Source organism: Drosophila obscura, unplaced genomic scaffold, assembly GCF_018151105.1.
Source record: "Drosophila obscura isolate BZ-5 IFL unplaced genomic scaffold, ASM1815110v1 contig_189, whole genome shotgun sequence".
Classification (NCBI taxonomy): domain Eukaryota; kingdom Metazoa; phylum Arthropoda; class Insecta; order Diptera; family Drosophilidae; genus Drosophila; species Drosophila obscura.
In genome coordinates, this window is record NW_024542777.1 from 2,403,040 (window position 1) to 2,425,276 (window position 22,237).

Genomic DNA, 22,237 nt, shown 5'->3' on the forward strand with positions numbered 1-22,237 from the left:
CCTGGTAAAGAATTACGATGCATTGCAAAATTTATAATCCATTGAGCAGGCTGCTCTTGCTGCCTGCGGAAGCGGAAATCTCCCGCCCAATGCCAGAGTTGTAGCTGGAGCAGGAGCAGGAGCATGAGCATGAGCGGAGTCGAAGAAGTTCCCTAACTGGAACTGTGTGCGTGTAAACATATTGGCTGCCTTCGAGGATATTTACGGTTCCGTTTCGCCGTGTGTCATTGATGTACGGGCTGTTCCGTTCTGTTCCGTATGCAAAGGACGGGGTTTGCTTGCAGTCCTCATGGCGTGTTGAATGTGTCGTGCGGCAAAGCATGAAAAATGGCAAATTAACTGAAATTAATGGCAAGACATGCGCAAATTTATTAAAATTGATACGCCTAAGCCGTGGCGGCAACTTCTAACTTCATTTAAAGGATTTATGTCGACAACCTGACCAGAGCCAAGCGCACAGAGCCGCCCGAAGCTACTGGCAGTCCTGGCCAAATACTAAGCCCAGTGCAAATATCAATCAAAAGTCAAATCGATAGGACTTAACCGGGGCCTGAAGACGTATTCGCCGCCGCATCTTGTTGATTGACCAGGCCGTAAATCATCTGGCTTAAGTTATCAATATGGGTATTAGGTTGCTTTCTATCGACTTTTTCGTCTATCCCCCATGCCTAACATTTTTGTCCATCCGTTGAAGTTTTCGTTTCAACGCATTTTATTTATTTATGGTTTCAATTTGCTTGTAAGTAATTAAGCCGCGTTTGTCTGGATTAGTGACGGACTCTGAAGTGGCCGGAGAAGACTGTCAAAACAACGGAGTGACAGCCTGGGCTTTCAGTTTCAATTGACTCTCGGTTAAAGGTCGGTTAAATCCAGTGCAGAGAAACGCGATTACATACATCGTTCGATATAAAATATAGAAAATGTTCCCAGACATGAGATTAAAATTTCCTAGTTAAAAATCCACGTTGCAAAGGCAGGCCAGGTCTTGTTTTCATTTAGCCAATTGCCACGGTCAGTCTTAAAATGATGCTGTACCTTTTCGGGTTTTATGCTGTTCGTTTTAACAGCTTGGCGCTCAGGCAAGCCAACCCAGGTGCCTAATGATGACAAATGTATAAAAACAAAAACTCTGGGAGCCAGTTCAAAGGTCAGACAGGGAGGCATATGTTGCGACAGTGTCCAGCTGGCCGAGCCGCTCATTTCGTCTGCATGCAAATGAGTTTATTTGAATTTTAAATGTGTAAATTGTGCCGGTCTTGGGCGTGGTGCCTATCTTTTTTCTCTTCCCATGTCCGTTTACGACCCGGCCATGGCCGTTTGTCACTGATAACGGCCAAGAAAAGGCCGGCCAAATGAAAATTGCAGCAGCATCAGCAACAACACAAATGCTGTAATGGAACAATGGCCGCAATGACAACAATGGCAGACGGACGCCTCCTCCATGGTACATGGCCCCTGTCCCTGCCCCTGCTCTGTTCGGACTCATCTCAGACACTGCGAACCGAAGGAACAGGCGGAGCTGCAGGATGAGAAATAATCATTTCCGTTTCCGCCCACGTTCAAGTCTTTTATCTCTTTCAAATTTTCGTTATTGTTATGCGTTTTAAAAAGGTTGCCTTGATTCGCACACACACTTGCACACACACACGCACAAAAAAACCCCCTCAAAGTGGAAACCAAAAAAAGGAGAGAAATTGTTGTCTCACCTGGTAATTTCCGGCATCGGAATTATCTTGTACACCATGCGTACGAGTATACTTAATATATGTTATTTTCCTTTTTTGTAGTTTCTCTCGGGGCTGCTAATGACAGGTTTTTAATTAATTCGAAATATGGAAAAGCAGAAGAAGCCTTCGAGGGAAACCTTCCACTAGTCGCGAGAGGCCATTTTTGGCTAATCGATTTTGGCGCCACAGTCAAGTTCATTAACACGACACACAGCACGAAACTTTTCAACACGCATTAGAGCAAACGGGCTGAACACAGACTATATTAAGCGACTAACTAATACCCTGTGGGGATATAAGTTTGGCTTAAAAAAATCTTAGTTAAAATATATGTCTGAACATATAACATACACACATAAGTCAGCATTTCCTTACCATTCCGCTTTGTAATTGTATCAAATTGAAAAAATTAATTGAGTTGATGTTTAGTGAAAATATGTTCAACAAAATTTCACTTTTTCTTCACCTTTTGCAGCATTTCTATACATTAGTTTATCTTGCTACCCAGTAGGGGAATAGAGCTCGGAGAACTAACCCAATAAAAGGTCGGAGGACGCATAAATTTTGTTACACGTTTTCGTTTTGGCTGATATTTTTATGGCATTTCAATTAAGTTGCATAAATTAAAAGTTAGCTGGTCCTGGCTGCTAACTTTCGGCTGGGGATGTGTTCGAGGGTGCGGTCTATAAATCACAACGGCCGCTAATTTGATTAGCCAAGTTGGCGCATCCATTTTTAGCACTCTGGAGCTTTCGGCTTTTATCAGGTTAATGGGGTCGCAGGTGTGTGCCCTGTGCCAGCGAAAGTTTTCTTGTGGATATGACTCGTAAGTCATTTACATGGGACGTTAATTTACGATCCACAGCCGGATAGAGTCAATCAATTTGATACATAAATTTGCATTTTCCTTGATTAAGTTGTAGAAAGCTAAAACCATTTAGTTGCTTAAAATTTGTTATTTAATTTTTGACTAAGATTCAAGCTTATAATTTCGAAGTAACTTTTTCTAAGGAAATGTTGAATAGGTAAGAGAAATGCTTTATTATTGCTTCCCATGCAATGCAAATGGCAAAGTTTTCGGTAAAAATGAAATAAAACATACTGAGGGAGAGGCAAAAGCTGAGTGGAAAAACAAGAAGAAATTGCGGCTAACTGACGGGAGCTTGACAAGATGCCAAAAACAGCGAGAGAATTTTTGTGGTCTGTGATGTTGGCGTGGCTGTGGGTGAGACTCTGCATGGCGGCTAAGGATTGCCTCAAAGCGAGGAGGCGTTCCATAAAAAGGTGTGGCAACTGTTGCGGCGTCCCTTGGCCAGAGAGAAAGAGAGATGTGCAGGGGCTTTTTGCTTAGATAAACTGTCATGATTTAAATAGCAGAAAAACTTTGTAGTTACTCTGGCATAGAAATAAATGCGAAAACTCTTGTGTGGCAGAGAGGGAGATGGAAAAGAGACACAGAGCGGTGAAACCCGAGATACAGAGAGGAAGAGACAGAGACAGTCAAAGTGTGGGACGAGAGAGATCGTCATAGAGTGAGTGTGTACCTGTGACATTTTTCAGCATGGCAACTGTCATCTTGCGTTTGTCATGTTCTCCTGCATTGTGGCATCGGTACAGTTCCCCCTTCTCCGCTTCCTCAGTCTTGTTGATTGAATAAACAGGGAAGCCCAAAGTGTGTGTTTGTGTTTGTGTTTGTGTGTGTGTGTTCTACGTCCACTCCTCCCTGCCTTCACACTGAAAACTTTTTTGACATGGGACCGACGTGAATGTGTCGGAGTCCTTGCCCATATCTGCGTATGTTTGTGTTGGTGCCGTGCATGGTTAACGTATAAAAACAATATTTACATGCTGGGAAAAATAGTCAAAAAGGCTTTTTCGTCGTTACACACACACACACATAAGCCAAGCCAAGCCAAGGGGCAGGTCAAGGTGCAGTCAATGCGGGAGATGCACAGGAACGTTCAAATTTCTGTCGGAAAAATACGAATATTTCGGAGCAAGAACCATTTTACGCCCAAAGGGCACACAAAAATATTGGTTCATATATTGTTTTATATTTAGAGTTATTTTTTAATTTTGTACATATTTATCGTTTTCCAGAATTCACCCTATACGTTTCCAGAAATTGATGAGTTTGTTAGTTGTCCAGAACAATTAATTGATACTGTTAATTAATATTGCCTGCCCCCCCTTCTGATATTTGCGGGAAACAAATTTGAAAGCTGAGAGCCAAACTTGTAATTAAACAATAAATAAGGGGAAATAAAATGCGAAAATGTTGGAAATAAAATAAATGGCAAATTTATAAAACTGTCAGCATCTAGTGACAGACAGGAGAACACTCTCACATACATACATACACACAGATGTTCGTTGGACATTTCAGGATATGTGGGATAAACAGTTGTGAGTAGGGGCTGGGGATTGGGGCTGGCATAAGAGACACCATGTGACAGGACATGGCAGTGCCGCTCTCATTTAAAATTAATTATACGACGAGTGTTGCCATAGCGTTGCATCATTCGCTTAATCGCTCGTTTACTGACGCATTGCGACGACCGAGCGGAACAGAAGATGCCAGAGAGAGAGAGAGAGAATAGAGAGAGAAAGATGGAGTACCCTTTTTAGTATCTAATTAATGTGAGTTGGTTCTTCATATGTAACCAGTTTGAAACTGAAATACGACCCAGAAGCACTGTGAAGTCATATTAAAATACATACAATACATGGGACTAGACTTTAGTATGCAAGAAATCGAAGAATAATTACAACACGAATACAAAAACAATATTAAAAGACAACACAAGGTAAAGAATGTATATTCTCGCATGTAAAGATAACCATCAGCTTCTTCTTAATTAGTGCATAAAAATGGTTCCGACTCTATAAATGGCACATAGAAGAGGTACGTATTATTTATTGCGAAACCTAAGATATATAATGAGCCTAATGTTCTTATTTTAAAAAAGTTATAAAGAAAATGTTAGCTGTGTAAATAATATTTGTTACAAAAATAAATTAACAGATTTTAAATTAATATTTATAGCTCAATAGCTTAAATTCGGATCCAACTGACCATGTATTTCATTGAGTACTCTTATTTTTGAAATATTCCTCTGTTTTCGGCATCAAATTTCTTTTCATGGCATTTCTGTCTGCCCAAAACTTCATTCTTTCCGCACAACTGGATGGAAAATAATTGAACCCACACAAAAAAAAAAAACACAGTCACAGACACAACCACAGATATCGAATATGTTATTTCGTTTTTTCTGTTCGTTTTTGTTGGTTCAGATTCATTGAGCCTTTTGCTTTTCGCTTTTGTGAGCGGAGCTCCGCAAGGAAATTGAAAGCGTATCGAAAAGCCAACCACGCGGTCAATGCGGCAAACAGTGCAAACAAAAGTTTTCTTTATACGTATAAGTATTTGTGTGCTGTGTGTGTTTGTGTGTGTGTGGGATTGTGAGAGCATGTGTGTGCGTGAGAGCTTATGCGTGTGCGAGGGGCCATAAAACAGAAATTAGTTGCAATTGGAGTTTGCGTTTTGCTTTTGCGTTTTGGTTTTGGTGCGGTTGATTTGGTCAGACCGTCGTCATGTAGCTCTGTAGCTGTCCCAGCAGTCTGTTTCCCCACAGCCCCCGTGTGTGCCGTACAGCTTTCGTTTCCGGTTTGGCTTGGGAATAAGGGCAAACTATCAGAAATTTCACATACTAATTTACAGTGTTTTTTTCCCCACTGCACAGGAGCAGCAGAGCAGCATCAAAAAGAAAGAAAAATAAATACTCGCACTAGCACAAATATCGAAAATAGAATTTTGTTGGTTGCTGGCTTGCGCTCGCTTAAATATTTATGCACCGGAAATGCGTGTTAATAGAACGGAAACGGATGTGCCAATCCAACGTCGGATTCCATTGCCGTTTGAGTGGGATAATTGTAATAAAACTTATTGATTATTTGAAGGGAATGGATATGGCTTAATTGGATTGGCATTCATTTGTAGGAGTTAATATTTAATTAAATGCTGCCGTAATCGATGAAAATTCTAGCTCTGTTGGGAGCTCTGATTTTTGTTGCTTGCCTAAAACAAATTGTTGTCTTTAACGAATTAAATTTAACCCAATTTAGATTATCGAGCTAAGCGCTAAATAACATCTATATCGATACTGTCAACACTAATTGGTTTACATTTCGAATTGTATCTAATTATCAACAGCGCCAACCCGCAAGAGCATTTAATCAAATTGCTTCGTAAATTTATCAATTTAAAGCTCGGTCTACGCAGGAAAAATGTTGATAGTAGGTGAACTCGGAAAATTGAGAGAATTCCATACTAATATAAGTATTTGTTTAGGTATCCTATTTAATCCGTAGAAACCAGAAAAAATATCGGAATAAAAAAGTGTGTGTCGACACATGGCAATCACAAAAATTGTGCAAGTATTTCGTTCGTCACAATCAACAAATCAGAAACCATGTCCATCAATTTGATATTTACTGTATGCGAAAAAAACAATTGCCACCCACAAAAGCGAGTATTTTGCTGTTCCATTTGTCCCGATTGGGAATAAATCGAGTGTGGCTTGAAGTGGATGCCATGCGTTTGACTGCGACCGAAAAAGTTGGTAGTAGAAAAACATTTTCCGAATACAGAGACAGGAATGTGTGTCGAATTTTTTCTGCTGCCTTTTATTTCGGCATTTTGTCTGTGTCTATTTTATATGCTGGTAATATGCACCTGTGCTCACTTTTCGGACATATTTTATTTATTTATATTTTATTTATTTCATAAAATTTTATCCATGTTTTATGACCCAACAACTGGCAGGTGTACCAATTAGTTTCAGAATTTTTTTGTCCAAATATTTGTGAAATATTTAAATAATTTTCGACTGGCACAGAATTGATTTATGTCCCAAATAATTGCACCAATTGAATTCTGGGTCATATGAATTTCCTACAGAATATATAGAAATTCTTGTATGTATGTACATATGTACATGTTTTTTAATAGATATGTATATGTATAGAGTAGGATGTCTGCCCCATATGAAATGTTCTGACAAACATTTAAGAATTCAATCAATGATTTTTAAAGTAAAAAAATTGAATGAGCAATAAAACCACTTCAGTTCATGTTTATTTTCCAACTATAATTCAAGCGCTTTTGTATCTCTGGCAATCACTTTGTTAAATCCCTGTGGCCATTACTATGAATATAATATAATTCATTATTTTGTTACTTTTTAGTTCACTTTTTACTTTGTAAGCCTGGTGTATTGTGGCAGCAGAAAAAAGGCAGGCCTTTCATGGTAACCGCTTAACATATTTTGCTATCGTTCAATTCCATGCGGAAATCAGCTTAAAATATTAGCAAAAATATGAAAAAAAAAAACATATTTATAAATTTATGGACTCAATAGCCGGACTCGCTTTCAATATGCATTTCAAACAGAACGGTTTAAAAGCGACGTTTTATATAAATAAATAAAAGCTCGCTTAAGAGCTTAGCGTTTTAGTTGCCCACCAAACCAATAAGTTTTTCTTTTTGCTGGTTTTTCTTACTGCCACCGTTCCTCCTCCATCTCCCTATCGCTCTATTTAGTTTTCCAACATATTGTGGATCCAGCCCCGGAGACCGGCTCTGGCATGGCAGGGTGCATTTGAAATGATGGTGGGGATTAGTCGGAAGTCTTTAAAGTGGCTGTGGCAATCTGGTAAAAATTACATTTGATTCGTTTTTAAGTATTGGTTGTGATGACGCTTTCCGCGATGCTTGTTATATTTTCCCACCCTATTCAAATGTATTTGCTTACTATAGCTCCCACTCTTGACAATTCGTTGCATAAACAGTATCAATTGCACAATGTCTAGTTTATTTGCACTTCAGTTCCCCATTAAGTCAATTATTTACATAACCCAAGACAAACAAGGCGGCAGACTCTAAGAAAAAACCAAGACGAAAATTGAATATGCTTTACAAAGTCGATGTACTATTTTTGGATGCGATTATAAAATTGTGGAACAGAGAAGAATATCCTTTAGTTTGGAGATTTCCAGCATCACATGTGAGTTTTCACTATTTAATTTGCTTTATAAAGAAAGCCTCGACAGCATTTTATTCAACTAATTTAATTTTCCCTCCGTTTCTTTTTTTATTTAATTTTCCCCTCTGCGTTTTTGCATTTATTCTCCACAAACGACGCTCGCTTATGATGTTGATTTAACTCATTTTCCCTGTTGACTTTCATGCGCGTAATTTTTGTGTCAACAACCCGCATGATGTGGGTTACCCTCCCTGTACTCCACAGGCAGTTTCTGCCACTGGTTTCTGCCAGCTAAGCGGGTTTTAATGAATGAGCCACAAATTGGCTGAATGAGCGGTGGCTGTTCCCTTGCTCCCCCTATCGGTCAGGGACAAAGGTCAAGAGTTGGTGACGTCAATTCGTGTTCATGCTGGGAGTAATTGTCATAGGTGCTTTCCGCAGTGGAAGTAGGATCTAAAACAGATGAGACCAAGCTATTGACTTGTTACTTCCTGCTTGTGGGTTTTCGCGAACCACATGAGTAGCTGCTGTTTCGGCCCGAATCTCTCAGATCCGCCATGCATATTAATGGGCAATTTAATTGGATTTAGAGGGAAATGAATTTTTAATACCCAGATACGAAAGTATTCTCACATCAAAAGCAAATAAACACTGAACGCACATTCTCAGCGCAACTCACTCTGGATAAGGATGGGAAGGAAGGAAAACAAAGTTTACCTGACAGTAATTAGCAAAGAAAACTAATTAAAAATATTGTGTGTCCCTGTGGCAGTGAGGGAATCTTGGAAATAATAATTGGGTCAATGGAGCAAAAATATTACTAAGGAAAACATTTATACATTTATTGGAAACCGGTTTGGCTTGGGGATAGTAATAAAAATGTATCTTAAAATATTCTACAATTAAGTTGAGGATTATTTCTGTAATCTATGCTACCCAAATTACTCCAAAGCTAAATCTCAGTAATCAAACTCAAATAAAATAGAAAGAAAACTCACACACCTATTAACTGTTGCTCGTGGTGATAATACCCCAAAGCAGAAGCTTTTCACAACCAGGGTAACATATTTAGTCTATGGATACTTATGCGTGCGTGTAGATGAACACCAACCAAAAAGCCTGTGCTCTGTGTTCGCAATTTGAAATTTACAGGAAACCCAATGGAAAATTGTCAAGTGGCACAAAATCAAAGCACGCACAAAATTATAATTATTTTATGTGTGGAAAATGTGATGCATACGTAAACAGCAAGCCACAACATCAAGTGATGGAACGTGGGCTGATCGGAAAGTTTCTCGATGTTTCCGGGATAAAGTACAGCAACACATTCTTGAAGTACTATTCCAAAATTATGTGATATGGAAAATAGAAGGTCTTCCCGCTCCTTAAATCGAAAAAAAATTCGTCTCTCTTATTTGGGTAACTGCTCTGCCTGCCTTCGCAACACAGTTGTGGCTCTAATTTTATGAAAATTGCCAGAGTGTTGAGCATTTCGCTTTTACATAATACAAGATACAGACATGTGTGGCTGAGCCTGGGCTAGCCAAGCAAAGGCACACACACCCAGCGAGTACACCCACTCATACCCGTGCTATATCTGCAGCAATTATCTATCAAAAGCAATTGTTGTACGATGCATCTCATGCATCTCCTGCCCATGCTGACTTAATTGCTGCTTTTGCTTTTGATATGCAAAATTATGCACAGTTTATCAACGCTGCGATGCGTGTTACCGATGCGTCAGTCTCCCACTCCGTTCCGTTCCCCTTTATGCCACGGCCATTTTCCGCTCTCGCGATTTCAAATATTGTTTTCCGTCATTTGAGAAAAACACGACAATAAAACCGTATTCGAAATTGCCAGCCCAAAATGCGTTCTGCTCGTTGGTCTCCTAGATTTAATTGAAAATTGCGCATACGCAACGGTGAACGGAAAGCATTTTGTGGACGGGATATTATAGTAGTAGTACTAAATCTGATTATAGCGTTTTTTATTATTAACTACACTTTGTTTTAAGTTGCATATGCCAAAATACATATATTTATATTGAAAATCACTCTGTTTCTTTTTAATGCATTAACTGCAAAATGATTTACTTTGAGGGAATGCTCAAGTGATTGAAAACTCTACTGGAAATATTACATTATTATTTTCTGTTAAATGTGAATCCGTTTTGCATTCCCTGAAAAAATACTTTGCTTAAATAGATCAAGAAGCCCAAGTCTGGGCATATTCTCATTTCTCTTGCATAATAGTTTTTGGATTTCCTCCAGTTATTCCTTCTCGTGTACGATTTCCATGGCCTGTTGCTTTTTTAAATATTATTTCATGCTGAGAAAAAAGCTTAATGTGAAAAACCAAAGTAGGAAAAGGAAAAAACATTATTGGGATTTTTCTCCATTTTCTTTTAAGCGCTCAGTACGCTTCATTTTGCTTAAAGAAAATGCAGATAAAGTTTTTTGTTTGTGTAAAGTCTGTTGCGGTGAAGTGCGCAAAACTCTGCCCGATAGGTTTTTGGCGATAAGAAGATTGTGAAAAGCAAGATTTCATGTGAATGAAACATTTCAATTTGGAATTGGGAACACTTTAAGACAATTTAAGATTAGTTTTCTCCATCCAACTGTGTTCATTTCAAAAGATTGCTCCCAACTTAGACCATTATTTTAGATTTGGAGGAATCAGTACGAGAAATGCCGCAGATGCAACAAGTGGGCAAAGGGCTATAAAATTGTTACGCAAGCCCAACAAAAATTATTTGCGTTTTCTGTTTCCGCAGTAAAATGTTCCTGGAAATTGTGGGCTGTGTTCTTGCGACTGTGGCAGCGCTGACTCTGCGCTCTTTAAAATATGCAAATTTCCTGCTACGCGTGGCATTCCACCAACCAGACCGGTACACTCGGTACACCGCCCGCTGAGCGAGTTTGACACAATTTTCTGCCACTCAACATGTGGCGGGGACGCAGTCCCCGGAAAGTCAAATTCAGAGGGAACAGTGGCCTCGCTGAAAGCTGCTCAAGTGCCAAATGTCTTTGGACTTCAAGTCCTGGCTCCCTCTTCGTAATTTGTTGCAATTGTAAGGTGCTTAAAAAATGTATATTAGTTGAAATTTAATTTTCTGTTTGGTAACTTGGCTTCTTCTTTTTCGGCGTGCACGCTCTTTCGCATCTTTTTTTTTTTACCAGCTGCGCACTGTTTTTGCAGCGAAAGTTGAGCAAGTGGAAATTATGCAAAATACGTGGGGAGCTGCAAAATATTATTACGCATACGCCAGGTGGGCCACACATACCTGCTGGCAGAGCATTCTGCCATGTGCTGCACCAGAGTTTTTTCCCTACATCGAGTTCGACTATGGCTGCTGCCTCGGCTGCATTGCTGTAACTTCAATTAAATTGCATTGCACATTTTTCATGTAATAGATTGGCTGAGCGGTCTGGAGGAAGTTTTTCTTATAATTCAATTTTTCATGAATTTTTGTTCCAAAGGAAATGCCGAATGTGAAACGAAAGCGTGTCTTCATTAGCTGCCTCAAAGTTTATACTCGCAAAATTAAAAAAGACCTTACTGATGAAGCTCTTATTCATTTTTTTCCATTTCCTTTATTTTGGGGTATCTCCTTCATATTTGGATGCCTGGGCAGAGCCAACACTCTTTTTATGCCAAAAACTTACGTTAATGACTTTATTAACTCATCAACATTTTCCACAGAACATTGAACCATTCTAAAAGTTTCAATCTCAGGGATTACATGAGCTTACTTAGAGACAGTTAATTGTTGGAAATGCAAACAACAGGTTCTCTTTTTTTGGGGCTTTTCCAGTTTCGATATACAAATGTAGAATAACTTTCTTGGCCGGCTTTGCTCACATAGATGGAGATCTAAAGATGGGAAGATATGAATTTGAGCGCTTAAATGTTGCCTTAAACATTTTAATGGCCCGGCGTGCCTTGTCCTTTCCTGCCCTTCCTTTCCTGTCCTGGTGTGCCTGCCTAGTCCGGGAGCCAAGTATAAAAATGTCATAAAATTTTAAACAAGTCCTTTAACTTTGTCGGGTACCGCCTTGGATGCCTATGCTGTGCTGGGCCTAAGTGCATTGAGTTCAATTTGGAAACTGCTTCGTCGGCGATAAGCGCCAAAGCACTTAAAATGCTTTATTTCCACTTCAGCTACAAAGCAATTTTATTAGCTTTAGAAAATTACAACAAAGTCTGCGTCGACGTTGTCGTCGGCAGCTGCAGCACAAAATTATGATGACTTTTTAATTAAGCAACGCGAAGGCAACACAAAAACAACAGCGACAAAAAGTTGTCGCCAAGTGAAAAGCGAAAATTTCTGATGAAATAAATGGGTTGATGAGGATGTTTGGGACGGGTGGGAGAAGGGCCCGCACGGGGCTCCAGACAGCTGCCATTTGAGCTACTTGGCTGCTGGCGTGCCCATTGTTTTGTCAGTGCCACGTGATGCGCAAATTCACAAACAACAGCTAACCAAGCTGGTCAAGAGCAGAGACAACAGCAGTCATCTCTGGCAGCCCAGGCACCGAGGCACCGAGGCACCAGCAAAAGTCAGCCAACCATTCCGAGGAACCAAAGATGCAGATGCACAAATATAGATAGAAACCGAGATCCTACTGAGCTGCACTCGAATGCCTGGGCAGAGCGACGCGCTAGATAATGTTGCCCTTCCTTGCCCTGCCCTGCCATTTCCTTGTCATTGTCCTGTAAAATAACTCTGTAATCCCCCAACAGGCCCCGGCTCAAGCAACAATCACATTGCCAGCTGTAAGTAGTTGCACAAACTCTCCTCTGTCCCCGGCTCTCTATGAAGTCAAACAATGAGCATTCATTTGGTGCTGCTTTCTTTTTGTCATTCATTAGGGGAACTCAGGGGCGTGTCTTGGTATCATTTTGTGAGCCATGAATTGTTAGGAAAGCGCTTTATTAAAACTGGAATGCTAAAAGACTAATGGGATTATGTATAGTTCGATTTATTATTTCTTGCCGAAAATAATATACATATGTGGGATAGTTCCATGTTGGATAAAATCCGTCATTTGTTTTTCATCCAATACTCCCTAAGAAATATAACAAATAATTTACTGCACCCCACCAATGATTTAGCTGAAAAATTAAGCAAACTGGAGCTGTCTCCATTCTGTGTATTCGCAGTGCTGTTCTTTTTGTTAAGGAGCTGAAAAAAGGCACTCGCACTCGAGAGCGAGCAAACTGCCAAGCGGAGCAAAAGTTTTTGCAGGCTGACATCCCACTTCCCATCCTTGGTCGTTGTCGTTGTCGTTGCCATGTGACCAAAAAGCGCTGTGAAGCGGAAATGTCAATGCAACGGCACTTGCACTTCCGCTGCCTACTTTTGTGCGTTGCCTGCAGCAACTTTGCCTCCTGCCTCTGATTTTCATGCTCCTCCAGACACGATACCGATTCGGATTCAGTGTCTCCATTGTTCCACAGCGCCTGACCTGCTGACGTTAACACAAAATGGAAACAAATGGAAGCCGATGGATGCTGTTTCCCAGATTCTAGCTAGCAGGTCGCAGCTCCCTGCTCCCATCTGCAATCTCCCACCCCCAGCCAGCATCTGTCTGCTTAGCAAATTTTCGATTATGATAAATGTGATTTATAAAGAGTGAAAGACTGGATAGTGATAACTCGAAATTTGGGCCATAAAGCCCTGTCGTTCCCCCTCTCTCTTTCGATACAGTTTTAAAATTGTCAACTCGGCTCTTTCACGCATCATCAATTTGCGTTTATTTAGTGGCTGTTCGGTGGTGCATAGTTTTCTTAACACCCTGGCAGCTGGAGCTGTCTTTTGTTTGTAGGCCATAAATTCAGCTCCTCCCATGGCATAAATAACGGGTGAGTGAGGCGCACTTTATTTTATCACCATCACCAGTGGCGACTCCTGCTCCAGGACGATGTCCTTAAGCTGCTTGTGCAATTGCCGCATACTTAAGGTAATCTCGGCGAGCGCTGCGCTTACTTCAAATGGCCATTCATCAGACTCGTTGAATGCAAACGGCAAATAAATGGCAACTGTCCCAAGTACTCCACCTCCTCCTCCTCTGCTGTGCCCTGGCTGCTCCTTTCTCCGAGTTCGCCCCAACAATGGCTGACCAGCCAACAATTGTCATAGAAAACTGTCGACTCAGCGCAAAGAGCTGGCAGCGAGGATCAGGTCAGGGGTCTCGGGTCTCGGGTCCAAGAAATGTAATTGTAATTGTATGTAGTTGCCCACTTAGCGCTCTTTCGCTTTAATGCGACTTTTCTTCACAACTAACCCAAATGCCATTGTTCCCTTTGTGTCGCCTAAAATGCTCCTTTGAAAACTATTTTCATCTAATATGAAATTGTTTTTCAGCAATTGTGGAAGGTGAGGGCCGCGAATCTGGATAAAGGAATGCTAATTGTCGCTGCATCAAAAACAATTCAATAAAAGTTGGCCAGCCTCAGATGAAACTATTGGGTGTTCCTGGAACCAGGATATAAATTCTAAATAGGATATTTAATGCTTCAAAAGTTCGAACCAACTAAACGGAGATTTCCTGAGCCAACTAACCTTGGGACCCTTCCGCAAGTACAGCATATGTGTCTGCCAAGAAGACGACCCGGGCACTAAGCCAACAATGCAAACAAGTTTAATCACTCTTTGAGGGTCATAACTCAAATTAGGCAACGGCACTCGGAGGGCTGACAAATAGGCCGGAGAAATGGCAATGGCTGCCTTTAAGCGAACTTTAAGCTGACCAAAATTTGGGTTGCCTTTTGTGAGGTTGTGAGGAGACGCGACGCAGAGGGCGAAGGGCGAAGGGCGGTGAGACAATGGGTGCGCGTCTAGCGGAAAACGGAAGCGAGCACTGGCGGACTGCGGCCTAATGTACAGTAAAGCGAGTACAGTGTCCACTGGGTGGGTGGATAAATGGTCTTTCCATGGGCCAAACGGAAGCTTTCAATTTCAAGCTGCAGTGGAGAGAGTGCAAAAGGAGGAGGACGAAAGCAAGGCGCAGGCAAGTGGCCCAGGACCAGTAGGAAGACCAGGAGCTACAGCTGGAGCTGCGTCTCGACGCGCCAAAGTCTCGGACTGCAGCGCAAAGCAGAAAAAGTAATTTATTTCGTATTGCGGTTTTTAACCACATTTTCCACTTTGTACAACAGCAACGACAGCCGAAAACTGCAGCTACTCTCACTCGTACCCGTACCCGTACCATCTTCATTCCTGTATCCATGGCTATATACATTTTTCCCCGCTCTATGCTGTCTCTGTCTATTTTTCCTTTCCTCAATCCATTTCTCTCTCTCGCTCTGTGTGTGTGTGTGCCTGCCTGCTCCACTTTCTGCTCGATAAAAAGGGCTCAAATGCGGTTCCGTTTTTCTTTTGCCGTTTCGTCGCCTCCTTTTCAGCACATTTCCAGCCATTTTTTTTTAGCTTTGCACAAAATTTCACCGTTCAAATTGCATTTGACCTAGCCAGAAAAATAAGAAGAAAAACTTGCAAGGAGGAGAGGAGTATTTTCTATTTCTGTTTTGTTGGCCACTTTTTTTCACCTTGCCACGCAAATTGCATTACCATGAAGTTATGAGCGACAAGTGTGCGAATGTGAGTCTCTGAGAAGCGAGAAAAACTGCTTTCTTCTCTGGCATTTTTTGAGCCTCTAACCATAAGCGAGATATATGGGAAAATATTTCTTGGGAGCCTTTTTTTCGGTATGGGCTTCCCTTCATAGACAGGCGGCTTATTCTGCTGTTCAACCAGAAGTGATGATAGTTTTTTCTCCCCAAAGACAATGGAGAAGGTTCATTGTTGTTCATTGTTCTCTCATGGAAAATAGTTTTTCATATCATACAAAATAGTTTGTATAAATCAGTATCAATGGGCTACTATTTTTTGGTTGATTATTTAGTTCATCTTTAGATTAAAAGTGGAATTTTGCCTAAGAAATAATTCCCACTTTCTCTTGGCCTTTCAAGTCTTTCAACGGATTGTCCACATCCTTCTAATGAGAAACAAAATAAAGGAAAATTCGAGTCAATTGCGGGTACAATTGCTGAAAGAGCCCCAGCAAACAAAGGCAACCCATTTCATTGGATAATTAGATTTCCCCATGTCGTTGGCAAGGGGACAAGAAAATAGCAGAGGGAAAACAAATAAAGAAAACCATCAAAGCGAAAGGGAAAGAAGTGCCAAAGAAAGCCCATTGATTACAGTGTGAGAAATTGTACTCAACGTTAAATGGAATGGTGTGGCGCTGCTGCAATCAAGCCGTTTAATGTGCAGTTAAGAGCAAAGTGGAGCAGCCATCGAAATAGCGTCTTCAGTCCCAGAGAGTGGGTGTTTGGCTGGTGGTAAAGCAAATTCAATTGCCTCTGACATTGAGGCTGCCAAAACCATGCAAGTGGAGCAAAGAGGGAAGGTGAGCTAATGGCTGGAGAGAAGGAGCTTCTGAAGGAGATGCTGATCGATTTCACGCTTCAAACAGACCCCCAGACCCAGACGTGCTCAGAGGCAAGTTCCCTTCCCAAGTTCCTATTATCCTGTTGCTGGTGCCCTGTTCTGCCATTGACGACTTGACTTTTAGCCGTGACCAGGACTCGGGCGGCCAGGGGTCTGCTCAAGTGCATTAGTGACTTCTTCTCCACATTCTCTTACTTTTCTTTACTTGGTCCTTGGCAACATTTCGATACCACTATGTTGCTCGATTAGCAACACCTCTGTGGTACACGAGTTTGCCATTGCAACATTCCCGCCAATAAGGTAACAAAAAATAGTTTCAGTCCGCCTTTTGTAGGCGAACGATTACGAACGATTAAGCTTTTCAATGTAAAATGCTTGTAAAATCAGTTTACAAGGAAGTTTAGTATGTATAGTACTTATGTAGAATCCATTTTACTTATATTATATATTTATTTATATTTTATTTATTTATTTATCTTCATCCGTATATTATTATATCTGATAATTTCTCTTCATTTATTATTTTTTTAAGAATTAATCTGTGTTCCTTCAATTATTTGATTCGTTTGTTTGTCGAATCATCTTCTGCTTCCAATGAAATTCCTCAATTAATATTCCAAGGATTCCACCGCTTAAGCCACATCGAAAGCATTCATCTTATCCCAGTCATGTTAGCTAAATTAAGTAAATGCAAATTTGTATTTTATTTATCAAAAGAGATTCCCCTCCGGAAAACAATGGCGAACACAATCTCTATGCAAACTCTGGAGGATGCCGCTGAAGCCCGGCCAGGGCAGGGCAGAGGTGGGATGGAGCTGGAGCTGGAGCCAAGTCAAAAATGTTCCCTCTCAAATATTTGCATATTAATGCAGGCATATTGTGTGTGTGCTTTTGTGTGTGAGGCTGTGTTTGCATTATGTTGGTGTGAACTGCTGACCCCTTTTGTCATTGGTGTTGTTGTTGGTGCTGGAATTTTGCATCCTCGTGGCACTCGTGCAGACAGTTCAAACATTTACATACAAAAGTATGAGGGAAAATAGAAAGAAAAAATGAAAAGCAGCCAAAAGGATAAGGGGAAAACTAAAACAAGGCAGAGCATCTGCATAAGAGATGCCCTGTGGATAAGAGTCACGACTTCAAAGAGAAAACCGTGACAATGAAGGCAGTTGATTGAGTCTTTACTCCCTACGAATATACCAACAATATGAAATATAAGGCTACACTTGTTCAACTTCAACTTTAATCGGTGAACGGAATGCCCCATGGAAGGCGAGCCTTCCCTTGTTACTAATTTCCATGAGACGTGACTTTCGAGCGTTTCCCCTGATCAAATCACGGACACACGGGTTCGTTCTCCATGCTGGCCGTCGCCAGTGCGACAGTCTCGCCTCCCACTCTCTCTCTCTCTCTCTCTCTCTCTCTCTCTCTCAGAGTATCTCTGCGTGTGAGTGTGTGTCCCTTTCGGCATATCCTTTTGTAAATTGTTACATTTTCGCACGTGTGAATGTTTTTTTCTCTCCTTCGCTTTGGACCTTTGCCTAATGCGTCTGCTTCGGTGTGCGAGTGTAAATTGAGGAGCTTTGGCTGTGCTCACCTTTTCCCATTTCTCCTTTCTGTTCCTTTGTGAACATTTTTGCATCTCCAAGTGTGTCCGGCTGTATGTGTGCGTGTGTGGGAGAGCCATTAGGACACTGGCCTAAAATGAATTTCCATGTGTTTTAATGGACTTTTCGGGTTAAGTCGGATATCATTTTTCCTTTGCGCAGACTGGAATGGAACTCCTTAATTGGTTAGGTGGCCGAAAGAAACTTTTGTGGCTTTTACTATAAAAACAAAGTTTGGAATAAGTATTAGAGACTAACAGAAGGAAAATCCATACAAGAAAAGTAAAGCTCTCGAAAAGGACATTCTTTCAGCATTATATTCCGTATCTTTTTTTTTTCTTATCACCCCTTTAGCACGGTTTCTCTCATGAATAAAACATTATGAAAGAGGATTTTAATATTGTTCTACCTTAAAGGATATCCATAGAATCACAAGGAAACCAATATTTGTGTGTCTGACCTGGCAGAAAATATCCGGATTTCCATAAAATAGAACAAGAACGAAAGCTAAAGTCAATGTTCCGACTCCAAGCTACCCGATACTCGGCATAAAATAACTACAATATTCACGGATTCCGTGTACAATATCTAAATATAATTTCGAGCCACTCAGCTGGCTAATAAGGTCTGAGAACCGCAAAGAAAAATGAGTTTAAGTATTCCAATTCCACCTGTGACTAACAGGACTTTTCCACGCTCAGGGGTTGCAAAAGTATGCTGTGATTGAAAAAAACTCCAATTGCAATAGAATATACCCTTGTTATCTAAGAGTACCGGGGTACAAAAACCAAGTAATCGTAGACACTATCGAAAGCCCAGTCCTGTGTAAATATGCAAACTTTCTGCTGTGCTTCATTCCCCATTCGAAATGCAAATAGCAGAGGGCCATACAGCCGAACAGCCCAAAACAGCGCTCCCCGGAGGAACTCTAATGGCGAACCTCTGCGGGCCATGCATAGATGGTAGAGGCAACCCAGTAACAATTGAAAGCATAGTTCGCTCCACTCGTTTTTCCCCTAGGTAAACGGGTTGAATAAAAATTGAGAGTAAAACACACAAACACACACACACACAGCAAAAGAAAGAACAAAGGGAACGAGTGGCAGTGGCATCATGAAAGTAAACTAATTAAAATGAAATGAATTCGAAAAGTTCTTCGACATTTGGGGCTATAACTTAGCATTAATGCAGCCAACGAAATTCACTAGCAGTTGCGGCCCACCGCAGAATTTACGACCCTAATAATAGTCATGCAAATGGTAGAATTCTAAATTCGAGTAATAAAATTAGGTCCCACAGTCGAATGGTTAATGCTGTGTTCAAAGTGTTCAACAGCCGCATTTATTTATGCCTCTGTACTCGAAAACAATCGACTGTCAACGCCCTGCAGGCCCATAAACTCCACGCAAAGTTTCGATTTTCAATATCATTATTTTTTGGCTATCAATTGCGGCACGTTTCGCATGGTCGGGTGAATCTGACACATTGCCAACGGCGTAAACGTTTAATTTGGATACGCATCAGCCATATGCAGCTGCTGAAATTGCTGAAATTACTCAAATCTATCAAAAACCAACACGTTTTAGTGGTATTGAAATCATAATCTACTATTTCTGTTAATTCAAACTGGTCTGTTTTATAATTGACAGTTTCAGAGCTGTTTGAAAATTTGTCATATTGATTTGCAAAATGTTCCAGTGGTCAAATTTGGCAATCAATTTAAATCACGACTGAAAACATACCCATAGTATCGTCCTTGCAAACAATATTTACTGGGTCTTTGCTCGCTGGCTTACACTTCCTCGAGTGTTTGCCAAAGTTGTTCACTTAATAATCTCGTTGTTTGTTGCCTTGCTGTTGATATCGTTGCATGCTGAATACATGCAACACTTCAGTGAATCCACTTGGTTTAGGTTGTCCCTTGGTTGTTCTCAACATCCCTGCTGAAGTGTCAAGCTTTCATGTTCACCAAATATTAACATAATTAGATACTTGATAATATAATTAAGGAAGGCTTTGATTTGAGCTGTGATGCTGTGTGTTTATTTCGATTGCAATTAATGTTGTACCACAGATGCAGCCCATCCTCACCTGCAGCAATGCAGAGTATTTTCCAGCGCAGATTCCATCGGGCGATCATTTTTCATCTTCATAGGAGTGTATGTATTTAGCCGAAGATACGAGTATACGAGTATGTTTGTGCGAACAACTGACCGAGTTATGGTTATGCCCTACGGTCAAGAACTTTGCTCGTTTGTGGTTCGCAGTTAAATTATAAATAATTAATTTACTCAGGCAGCGCCAGCGCCTCAAGCTACTCCTCATAATTACTCGTATGTTTCTGGCTTACAGGCATAGTGTAATCACAGTAAAAACAAAGACTCAGAAAGAGATATGGAAAGCGATAAAGAAGGTAAGATAGATACACAGCAGGAGAGAGTAGGAGGGTTGGTTATTTATGTGACTGGAATACTTAAAAACCTACAAAGCCCTATTCGAGTAGTCAAGTGTCCCGAAATTACGATTTTTTATATTTATCTAAGACCTAATCTAAAACCCACTTTATTCTGCTCAGACTTTTGAAAGATTTAGACTGAAATAATCAGCATCGAGTGGCACAAAAGAAGCACTTTGGAAGCCTATATTCCGTGATTTAAGAGCATTTAACATGTTCTATGCGTTTCATCAGATGTTCTTCAAATGAAGAAACCCATGTATCCTATAGCTCTCTTTTTTTTTGCCATGCGACCCATTCAATTCAATTTGTATTCCCTCGTACTGCTTCTACTTTCTTTCCTGGCAATCTCTTTAATCAATTTCCAGGTTGATAAATATTTTCTTGGACAATTGAAACATTGTTGCTCGATGTGCCCACCCCATGCCAATGCCAATGCCAACGCCTGCTGCCTGCTGCCGGTTGCCGGTTGCCGGTGGCAAAGCAACTGCAACACTTGAATTCCATTTTGCTCTATTGCTATTTCTCTCCTGGTCCACATTTTTTTTGGACTTCTCCTCTTTTCTGGCAGCCTCTGCAGCAGGTTACCACCACAACATCCAGCTAATCCAGACGATCCAAGTGAGCTGGCACTTTCCAAGTGCCGCAGCCTCTTCGGGCTCCCACCACTCTACCCCGACATTGTCACAAAAGATGACAGTCGGGCTGGCAAAACGTGTATCACAATGGCTGGAGATGGGCCTGCAAAAAGAGGAGGAGCAGAGGGCGGACATATGACAGCTTCTGTGTGCGGTACAAAAAGTGCAAGTAGCCAGAGAAATAAAAAATGCTTCCCACTGCACAGAATGTGATAAACTATGACAGTCTGGCTCTTGTCGGGTCCGTTAGATCAGCTTTGGGGTGGGTGACCAAATGCTGGGGGGAAAGAGAAAACAATTGCTGTGAATTTGTCACGTATTTCTTCGCCTTTTCTCTGACGTTGCCATTTTGTAGGCCTAAAGTTTATCTTGGGGCAAGATACTTTAATGGTACGAAATTATTATTCAATGATATAAACCTTGATTGCTTTAGCTAAAAAGAACAAGCCGTTTCAGAGTCGGAGAGTCGGAGTAACAGGCAATCATAATTTCTGACGAGCATTCTGGGCACAGTCTCCCATTTCAACATCGAAGCTGCCCTCACAGGATGATTATGATTGCAAGTGGCTGGAGTGCAAGGAGCGGGAGTAGCATGAACAATTACGACTGAGCTCAAAGCAGCACACTTGGTCATGGAATACGAATACCCCAACTAAGCGGTTTCTAATTTGCCATTGCCTGCATTTAGGCATTCGAGCAAATTGTAATACAATTAGCGTCATTTACATGGCATTTTGCATGCCTGCCAACTGCTTGCATACTCCCACACCAACACACAGAGATGTACATACATATCGTTGTCCGTTTTCCTGCATTTGGGGGGGTGTGTGTGTGTGTGTCTGTGTGAAAGCAGCTTAGACCACACACTTTGGTGGGTAATGGGAATCCCCCGCTGGCAACTCCCTCGACCATAACCTCTTCCCATGGCCCTTTGTGTGCCCTAAACCGTCGCTGCGTTTCAATCAGCTGTCAGCTTATTAAATAATTATATCCTCGGAGGGCTATCCAAGTGAGTTGGTTATCACTTCCAAAGGAAGTGCTTTAAATGAGCTTAGAGTGGATTTTCTTCCATTTACCACTTTAAGCAGGTTGTATAGGAGAAGTTTTCACATTTTCCCCATTTCAACCAAACTGCGACCAGTCCGTCCCGCTACTCTTGACCCCCTTTAACCCCTTTCAAACTTTAGATACTTAAGCTTCAAGTGTTTACTGGACATTGCACGTAAAAAATAGATGCACTGGCATCCCACTGACCGCAGCAGCAGCTGTTGCGAGTTGAGACTGCTCACTCATTGTGGTGCTGGCCAT

General features: G+C 41.1%; 1 protein-coding gene across 1 annotated transcript in view; it reads left to right on the forward strand.

The window, feature by feature from the left end:
* The window catches only part of LOC111073412, a 41,377-nt gene that overhangs the window by 10,286 nt on the left and 8,854 nt on the right, over nucleotides 1-22,237 (forward strand). Inside the window, exon 2 of the mRNA XM_022365709.2 lies at nucleotides 14,142-14,153. The gene's annotated coding sequence lies outside the window, so the exon portion shown is untranslated. The remainder of the gene's footprint in view (nucleotides 1-14,141; nucleotides 14,154-22,237) is intronic.